Raw genomic sequence first — 9,940 nt, forward strand, 5'->3', positions numbered from 1 at the left:
AATGTTTATACCAAAAATGAGTATGTCTCCTTTTGATTCTCCATGATCACTCAAACTAATTGGAACAACTTCATTTGCAATAGCATTAACAAGTCTACAGTACAGACCTTGACACATGTTTCAAATTCATATTTTATTTAATGTATTTTTTCTGCCAATACTTAAACATTATTATTATACAAATAAACTAAATTTTTCATCATTTCATTATGAATTTTAACACTATTGATAAAAAAAAGTTAATGTTTATAACAAAAATTAGTATGTCTCCTTCTGAGTCTCCATGGCTACTCAAACTAATTCGAACGGCTTCATTTGCAATATCATTAACAAGTCTACAGTAAAGACCTTGATCCATGTTTCAAATTTATATTTTATTTAATGTATTTTTTTTCTGCCAATACTTAAACATTATTATTATCCAAATAAACAAAATTATATAAATGTATACATGTAATAATTTATATGTATGAAATTTTAAATATTAGTATGAGCCCGTGCATCGGCACGGGCGTCTCTCTAGTTGTGAATGAAATGAGATACTTACACTAAGATCAATGTTATCCAACCTCGGCAAAGAGGAAATTAACTTTTCTATCTCAGTCTTGGACACACTCAGCTGGATATTACAAATGTTAATAAGAGCAGTATTATTGATCAGCAGTAATTGATACAATTTCCAAAAACAATTGGCTATAAATTTATACCTCATCACTTACAATTTTTTGCAGCACTGATTTAATTATCTCTTAATCTTGAGATGTTTCCAAAACAGAATAACAGCTACTATTTGGAACAATCTTGATTTTGAATGCCAATTGTTTCTTCAACACATTGTCTAGGGCTTTAGGCATAGACTTTGGATCAAACTTACCTTCCTACATGTAGTTTAACGTAAATATCAGTAAAAGTAGCATTTGTAAAACCTATGAAATAAATTACTCTAGAGTTGCAACCATACATTTTGAATCAATTGCTTTTTTAAATCAGCAGCAGATTGGTTTATCAGTTGAGTAGCTTCTTTATTCCATAATACGAACGTAAAAGTATGTTGCTGGTGTGTAATTGTGACCTCCAATCAGAATCTGTTAGATAAAAACAGATTTCTACATAAATCTAATGGAAATCTTAAACATGTAACATACATTTGCTATTTGATTTAATTGATCACCTAAGCATTTTTCCCTCATTCCTATTCTTACAGCCTGGACATGTGTATGGCTCCATTGTCTCTTCAGTTTTCTATTGCATCTAGGACAACCTTTAAAGCTCCAACCATTGTATACCAATAGCTTTTTAGTAGTTGCAACAGTGAGACGGTTGCATTGCTTAAGAAAAAAAAAAGAGCATTTTTATTATCAAAAAGACTTAAAGTTAATTTAAGCATGTTGTTATAATTGTTTACATGATACGAACCTTTTTTATGTCATCAAGCTCACTTAAACTTTTGACCTTAACATTATGGGCAAGCTTTACTTCTGAGCTGAATTGAGAACTTTGAGATAGTGTTACAATTTTCTGACTGAAGGAAACCACAATGTTCTCATTTGATTCCAAACTGCATATATTAAATGGACACAGTCATCATTAAATTATAACAAATCTAAAGTCAACCCTGAAACTAACAGGTACCTTTTCTGAACTCCTGAACCTCTTTCATATTATCATTTATGAACAGCTTTAAGCCATACATTGAGTTTTGAATGGCAATAGGGTAGTCTGCATACTTTCCTACATGAGTATTTTACAAAAACACCCTATGATACTATAGTTTTCATACTGTGTTTTCAAAACAAATACTCTATAGTATATTGTTGCTTTAAAATACCTTTAGGTTCTTTGATTTTGGCCAGGTGTAGTAAGATAACCATAGATTCAGGGTTGTTTTCACGCTAGTCCATGCTTTCAATTGCATTGCAAAAGGTCCCCACAAAATGCATGTAATTGTACAACCCATGTTCCAAAAGAATGATCAGATTTGTTTTTAAAAGATAATAATAGCAGCCTAGCATAATGTTTAATTTTGTGATTATGATGTACCTTTCATTCCTCGGACTGAGAACAACTCTCTTTGGGTCATTCTAAAGTTGTCATTGCAATATGTCAATTCGCCAATGAAATCAGACAACTAAAATTATAGATATCGAAGATTAATGCAAAAGTATGAAAAACTTAGACCAGTATGGTAATGAATAATAAGTACACTAAAAAAACTCACCTATTAAATGATCAGCATAAACAACTTTATTGATGATTGGCCAAATTCAGTAAAATGATAAGGATAATGAGGTATGTCAGGAATATCCTCTATTGATGATTTGTGGTCCTATATTGGCTAGTGTTTGACTCTACTTCAAAGTTTTGCACAATATAAGTCTGACCCTGTTTCAACTGGGCTAACCAATTTTTGCTTTCCATGCTCTTCACATAAGCCTCTATTTTATGACCCTACATCACGCAGCAACACCACAAACAAAACAGATTCACCACCAACAAAATAACATAGCGCATTGACTTACAATGAACAATTAAAAACACAGAAAATTGCTACCTTGTTGTCCATAAAGACCATTTCAATTAATGGCTTTGGGACCTCGACATGGTTCCAAGTCTCTCTTGAGTCATTGATCTTCGCAATAGTGTTCAATCTACGTGACATTCTTCGTTTTTAAGTGTGAAAAGAAAAAAAGGCAGCTATAAGTTTTCATAAATTTTGAAGCATGAGGCATGAAAACCAAAAACACAAGGACGAATCAAGCCATGCAAAAAGGCAGAAATGACAAAGACAAAATGATGACCAAAAACGAAAAAAACCCATCTATAAGTCTTCATGCATTTTGAACCATGGAAAATATAACACAACGATCAACCAAAACAGGCAAAAAAATAGAGCAATTACAAACATGGAAACATAGAAAGCTTTATAAAAAGACATGAATCATATAGAAATGTTGCGAGGAATGAGGGTATTATCCTGCTCTTTGTTTGTGGTGATTTTGGAGGTTCTGTGTAGTTGGTGTGGTTGACATTGGGTCTTTAAAGTTTCATTGTGTGTGGAGTCAGGGGTGGTTTTGTTCTTTGTGTTTTGTTGCAAGGGTAGGCTTATTGTCAAATAGGTTAGGTGTAGAGGAGTTTTCATAGATAATATGGTTATGATTTTAAAGCTCAGGAACATGTGTTCCTAGGTATGAATCCATAACAGAAAAGTGAACAAATTAGAGAGGTGAAGACAACAAACCTTATGGATGAGTTGTGGCCGAAGTCTGAAATTTGGTTGTGTTCTACCCATACGATCCAAATGTGAACCGGAAGAGAAGAGAAGAGAAGAAAGAAAGGAAGAGACACCAAACTCTCATGAGAAAAAGCGGAAATGAGAGTGGGAAGGAGTAGGAAAAAGAACAAAGGAAATGAGAACTCCATTTCAAAATTTCAAATTTGACGAAGGAAATAAGTTACTTAAAAGTCTTACCAAACACACTAACCATGAGGAAATTACTTCTTGAACCTGCTTTTTTTACTTTTTACACCCCATAGGAAAGCAAAAAGACCCAAATGAACAAAAATGTCCTCATCCTCGTCAGGCACACCACGCATCACCCAAGCACCCCATGTTCTTTCTCTTCTTCCACCTCCCCCTTTGTCATTCTACTATGCTCTTCTATTGATGTTTGTGTGCGCCTAAATACCTTTGCCTTTCTGCCACCAGAGGAATATCATAAGTGACATGTAAATCATGGTTTCAGTGTCACAGGTGATAGTTGCGAAATACCAAAAAATTTCTCCTCCAATAGAGCATTTACAGAAAACAACATATAACTTTGGAAATGCATTTCCAGAATGCACGTGTTGTTTTTTGACAACAGATTTCCATAATTATGTTTTTTTTATCATACGGATTCAAGTACCAAAAAATATATGCAAATAAATAAAAATACCCATTTTGCCAAAAATATATATGCGACTTCTGTATCTCAAGAGTATGTCAACGAAGAAAAAAGGAGAAATAATGTAGAAAAAAAAAATTTGTCCTAGGTCAGAGAATAATCTTGCTCTTGATGTGTAGTTGCTGCTGGTCTAAGAAAATTTTACACATAGTGAAAATCGAATATGAGTCCTCCCGTTAACTAGATCGTTCTCATTCACGTGAACACAAATGATGTGAATCAAAGTCATGTGAATGTAAAAAGGAATTTATAATAAGGGAAGAGCAATTTAGGAATATTTAAAATTTAAGGGGTGCAAGTAACAAAAGCCTCAAATGAAAAAAAAATGAAAAATGTTTCCATTGTGCAAAAATATTTAAAGCGGAATAATATTTCTTGTAATGTTATTTTAATAATATTTTTTAAATCTGATTTTCTTAAATATGCATATTAATGTTTTATATTCAAATTATTTACAACCATAGAGACACTTAATGTGTATGGATCAATGTAATATGTATAGTTAATTTTTTTTAGGGTGAATCTAAATAATTTTTTTCTACCACCGAAGACAACTATATTAATTGTGATATGACAAATTGACAATTTCCTTAAAAAAATGATGCAATCTAAATTATATATTTAATTGGTATAATATTAATCATTATTTTTTCTTTATTACAATACAAAGATTGTGATAATTGATTGATGAGTGAACAATACATCAACTATGATGGTGTGGTCTAAGGTAGTTGAGTGAGTTCATATTCACTATTTTCCTAATATAGAGGAATTTCTTATTATTGTGTATTATGATTGTGATATGACACTAACTTCTAAAAGAGATTTTGTTTGAATTTCCTCATGATAACAAATTAATTAGAATAAGTGATGACATATGTTGATTGTTACTTTAAGGAAAGTAGTTTCGGATGTCATCGAAGGTAGTAGAATATTATTTAACATCTATTACCGTCAACCTATATATGTAAGTGATGATTGTGTTGAGTACAACTATTTGTAACTTAACGACAACAATAATGTGAGAAATATATTTTTCATATTTTGGGAATTATATTCTAAAGGATTGATTGAGTTAAATACTACATTGAGTTGATCTCCCAAAGAAATTCCATTTCTAATGCGTAAACCTAGATTTATCGAAGAGATCCTTGTTTTGTGTGCGAAACAATGATGATAACTACCTCTAATGAAGAAAAATATATGTAGTAATATATTTTTTATGAAATCTTTGTAGAAGTGCTATATTGTGCTTGTTTGTTTTATGAAATATGTGAAGAGATAATTGTTTCTTACGTTTATATGTGTGTGTTGTTTAATTAAAATGGAGAAATGAAAAGGGGGTATAGCAGTGGCAATGGGAAGGGGAAAATGGAGCTAAGGGGTGTAGGAACACTGAAAAGGGGGGTAATATTTGATTTTTACAATATTTTCAAAAAGTAGGGTTGAAATTGCATTTTAAGGGGTGAGAATAGCAATATCCAAATATGAATTGTTCATAGACTTCGCAGCCAAGATGGATTATATCCATGTGTGGGAGTGTAATATGGAATTGTCCACATGCGCCATATACATATGCTAAATTTCACTGTCATCCAAATGAAAAATGAGTACAATGGGAAGAGTTGAGGAAAAATACGTGAAAATCAAATTCCCAACATAACGAACCTTGTGGCCTTTCAAACCAAAACTTAAATATGTTTTTAATGTTTTAAATTTAAGACAATTTTAGTTTTAGTCCTTCAATTAAAAAAAGAGTAAATTATCATCGTATCCCCTATGTTTTGCTCAAATTACATCCGATATCTCTCCCTATTTTACATTATTTGTATCCTCTTTTGTTAACGTTGTTAACTAACATCAATTGAAATATGTGAGCAGATGAAATTGCCCTAACATCTTTGTTACACTCACATCCCCTTTTTTTTTTCAAGTTGCACCTGATACTCCTCCTTTTTTTTACATTACTTTTACCCTCATTTTGTTAACGTCGTTAACTAACGTCAATTGAAATGTGTGGGTAGACAAAATTGTCCTAACATCTTTGTTAAATACTCAATAACAAATTAACAATTGACCCTGTGAATGGACCTTTCTTAAGGTAATGACAATTTTTCTAAATATTTGACTCTTACTTCATTGTTGCTAACACTTCAAGAAGATGCAACTCTTGACTGAGACATTATATCAAACACCTAGCCATAAAAATAAATATTTCAAAGAAAGGAGTTAAAAACACAAATGCAGGAGCAAAACTAAAATTTGAAATAAAGGACCATATTCAATCAATAGGCATTGTTGGGAACACGTCCCACAAAAATGCAGCAATCAAACAACCCGACACGCACCAAAAAAAAAAAATTGAACTAAGAAGAAAAAGAAGAAGGAAGGGTGTTAACGCATATGTACCAGTAAGGTGAGTTTACGTCCAACAAAAAGTTGGGTTCACATCCTACTAGAGAAAAAAAAAAGGAAAAGTGTTAAAATATTTTCAAGTTGAAAATGATACCATGTTTTTTATGGAATTAAGAGGAAGAATGTAAGGGTATTTTAGACATAAATTTTCATTAAAAGTCATGTGACCAGCATGTGTCTATTTTTTGTTAAATTATTGAATGATGTTTAGGAGGAATGAATGTGGATGTAATGTGAACTAAACAATTAAAAGATTAATTTTGTAGTGTGCAAAAAAGGGGGTTGTCGGATGCAATTTGGATAAAACACAAGGGGTGTGAGTGTGAAGAAAAAGAGTAAGAAACACAATCCTTTATCACTACACCTAAGGATTCATTTGAATATTTGGTATAAAATACAGTATTAATATAGATTTTATGCAAAAATAGTTCAAAAACTCAAACTTTATTTTTTTTTAATTTATTATATTTTAAAATATAATATATAAGATTAAATTCTATTTTCGAATAAGTTAGAATATATATACTTATATAAGTTTTATTTTAATTTTATATGTTATATGTTTATAATCTTATATATTTTCTTATCACATTATTCAAAACTTATTTTATACAGTAAAGATATAATATAAATTTTATCTTTAATGTATACTTTTTTATATAAATTATAATTTCATAAAATGATAATATTTTATTATCTTTTAAAGTATTTATATATGTGATTCAATGACAATATTTTTTTTACCTATATTAAAATATTCTTATTATTTATTATAATAGTATTTTTTATATTTAACTTTATTTAATTAAGGTATGTAATTTTTTAAAAGAATTAAATTATATAGTAAAGATATGTAATTAAATAAAATTACAGTATTTTTTATTTTTAAAAATATTTATGTATGGAATTTATTGATAGTATTTTTTATTTATATTACAATAAATAACATGAATATCTTAATATAGATAAAAAATAGTGTCCCTGACTCACAACTATTATTTTAAAAGATAAATATAATATAAAAAATAAAAATAAAAATTATATAAATAAACATATTTTAATTCATGTAAAAATAGAATTTAATCTTATATATTATATTTTAAAAGATAATATATGAGATTATAAACACATAATAAATTAAAAAAATTAATTTTAAATTATTTTCGCATAAAATTAAACTTATACTAATATTATATTTTGTACTAAATATTTAAATGAGTATTTTAGTGTAGAGATAAAAGAGTGTGTCTCATTCCAAAAATCATGATTCTACTTCTTTCTCAAATATTTTTTAAATTTTTATTTTTTAATCAACGTATCATGTCTCTTTCCCCCTTTAAGTCTTCGACAAACTCAATCTTGAGCGTGCCAATATGTTTTCCTGATGTTCCATATGCTTCCACAAAGACATCCTCCACATACAAGAATATGACAAAACATGGGCAAAAAATAGTGAGCATGCTAACACAACCACTACAAGAATAGATATATTTGCGGATGATACACAAACAAACATAAAAATAAGCGTACAAGAGCAACACATATTATCACCTCTTTAACTTTTAACAAAAAAAAAAAGCTCGAAATCAACAATTCAATATTGTTTTATTACTTCTCGATTCTTATAGGCCAGTAGTTAATATTAATTGCTTCATTATTTTACAATTCATAATTAATATTCAAAATAATCATTAACACCATTTTACAACCTTTTTTTAATAGATTAAGGTTAAGAAAGGTTATTAGAGAAGGAAACCCTAACTAGATTAGTGTCCCCTAAGGGAACCTCACAACCAGACAAACCCCAAATAACATTAAACTAAGAAAAAGATGAACAACAATCAAGGGGAGACTAGGCCAAAACCCAAGGGGAGAGCTAACAAAACCTGTAGAAAGAAAGAAAAGCTTTATTCCTAAAGAAATTTGTCCTAACAAAAAAAAGGGACTCCCACCAAGATAAACTATCATGGGAAGATATCCGAGAGTTAACAACTTTATATGTACAATAGTTACCCTTCTCTCTCTCTCTCTCTCTCTCTATATATATATATATATATATATATATATATATATATATATATTTATATTTATATGAGAGAAAAACAAAAAGACTATAAATTTACAAAAGGTCATACAATTATTCCATCTACTACGAGGCTCCAAGGGACCAACAAAGAGTTGCTAAAAGCTTGGATGACAAGGGAGAAGTCACACTCAAGTCAGAGGTTGGGCCAACCACGATTTTGAGCCACTTCCAGTGCTAAAACAACAACAGAGACTTTAGTAAAATATGCATTCTGAATGCCCATGTAAGATGATAAACAACCCAAAAAAAAAATCCCATGTAGTCTGCACCATAAGCAACATGCCCAGGAGAGCCTTTAGTAGAGCCATCAATATTGCACTTAACTATGACAAAGCGATGAGGAATCTAGGAAACTGATAGCAACACCAACATACCCACAAGAGAGGACATCACAGAGGCCTAAGTTAGCAGTAGGCCCAAGAGGCACACCAGTATACCAGCATGCTTTAGGGACTACGAGTAATAAGGCATTTAGCAAATTCTAGAACAGCTAGTATGTTTGTTAGCTATAAGACAATGTTTGTTAGTAATGGAATAGTGGTTAGTATTGCGGTAGTGGAGCACAAATTTGAATCTTTTTAATTTTGATATTGTGCTTGCTAAATTCCGCAACCTATATAATCATGATAATATCAATAATATGGATATGAATGTTCCAGTATACTTATCTTTATTAGGAGGCTACCTTGACCTCGAATTCAATTCATTTTTCGAAGCTTCTATTCCTCTACTCATATCATTCTGGTCCAACCTGTCGTGGCTGAACATGGAACCCGAAAAACAATAATCGACAGACTCGAAGAGGCTTTATCTCGTCTCACCATCCATCATGAGTCCCTCGCGGCTCAACACTCTGACCTCGCCTCCGATTATCAGGCAACCCCTGAGGAAGAATGCATCACACTAGCGTCCTTTTACCTCGACGGATCTGCCCTCAGCTGGTTTCAATGGTCATACCGCAATGGCTTCATCTCCACCTGGCCGGGATTCTTACAGGCGCTGGAGACCCGCTTTCCGCCGACATACTATGAAGACCCAAAAAGAGTTCTGTTTAAGTTGACGCAATGCGGTTCGATCAATGATTACTTGACTGAATTCGAACGTTTGGCCAACCAAATCATCGGACTGCCCCCACCGTTCCTCCTTAGCTGCTTCATTTCTGGCTTGTCACCGGAAATTCACCGCGAAGTCCTCGCCCTATAGCCCATCTCCCTCCCACAAGCCACCGCCCTAGCCAAACTCCAGGAAGACAAAATCTAGGATAGACGCTGAATTTTCAAACCACCCCAACCAAACCAACCCCTCAACCATTAACCAAAACCCAACCACCCATTCCCCTTCCCCTACCTAATCCCTAACAGCCCTTCATCCATCACACCCTTGAAGAAATAGCTCTCCACCGTGAAAAGGGGTTCTGCTATAATTGTGATGAAAAATGGAATTCATCACACAAATGCCACGACCATTTCCTCCTCTCATCACCGACATCGAGGAA

General features: G+C 31.8%; 1 long non-coding RNA gene across 3 annotated transcripts; it reads right to left on the reverse strand.

Moving 5' to 3' along the window:
- Positions 1–400: 400 nt before the first annotated feature.
- On the reverse strand, positions 401–3,409 carry LOC102660257 (uncharacterized). Of its 3 annotated transcripts, none has more exons than XR_005890213.1 (10): positions 3,239–3,409; positions 2,552–2,660; positions 2,219–2,448; positions 1,829–2,128; positions 1,633–1,719; positions 1,417–1,558; positions 1,172–1,328; positions 962–1,085; positions 720–878; positions 401–619 (listed from the first exon to the last, which is right to left on the reverse strand). It is a non-coding gene; the product is annotated as an uncharacterized lncRNA (long non-coding RNA). The 3 variants fall into 3 exon arrangements; XR_420134.4 differs by having other exon boundaries at positions 1,633–1,731; XR_005890214.1 differs by lacking the exon at positions 1,633–1,719.
- Positions 3,410–9,940: the final 6,531 nt, after the last annotated feature.

The sequence above is a fragment of the Glycine max genome, chromosome 20 (genome assembly GCF_000004515.6).
Source record: "Glycine max cultivar Williams 82 chromosome 20, Glycine_max_v4.0, whole genome shotgun sequence".
Taxonomy (NCBI): Eukaryota; Viridiplantae; Streptophyta; class Magnoliopsida; order Fabales; family Fabaceae; genus Glycine; species Glycine max.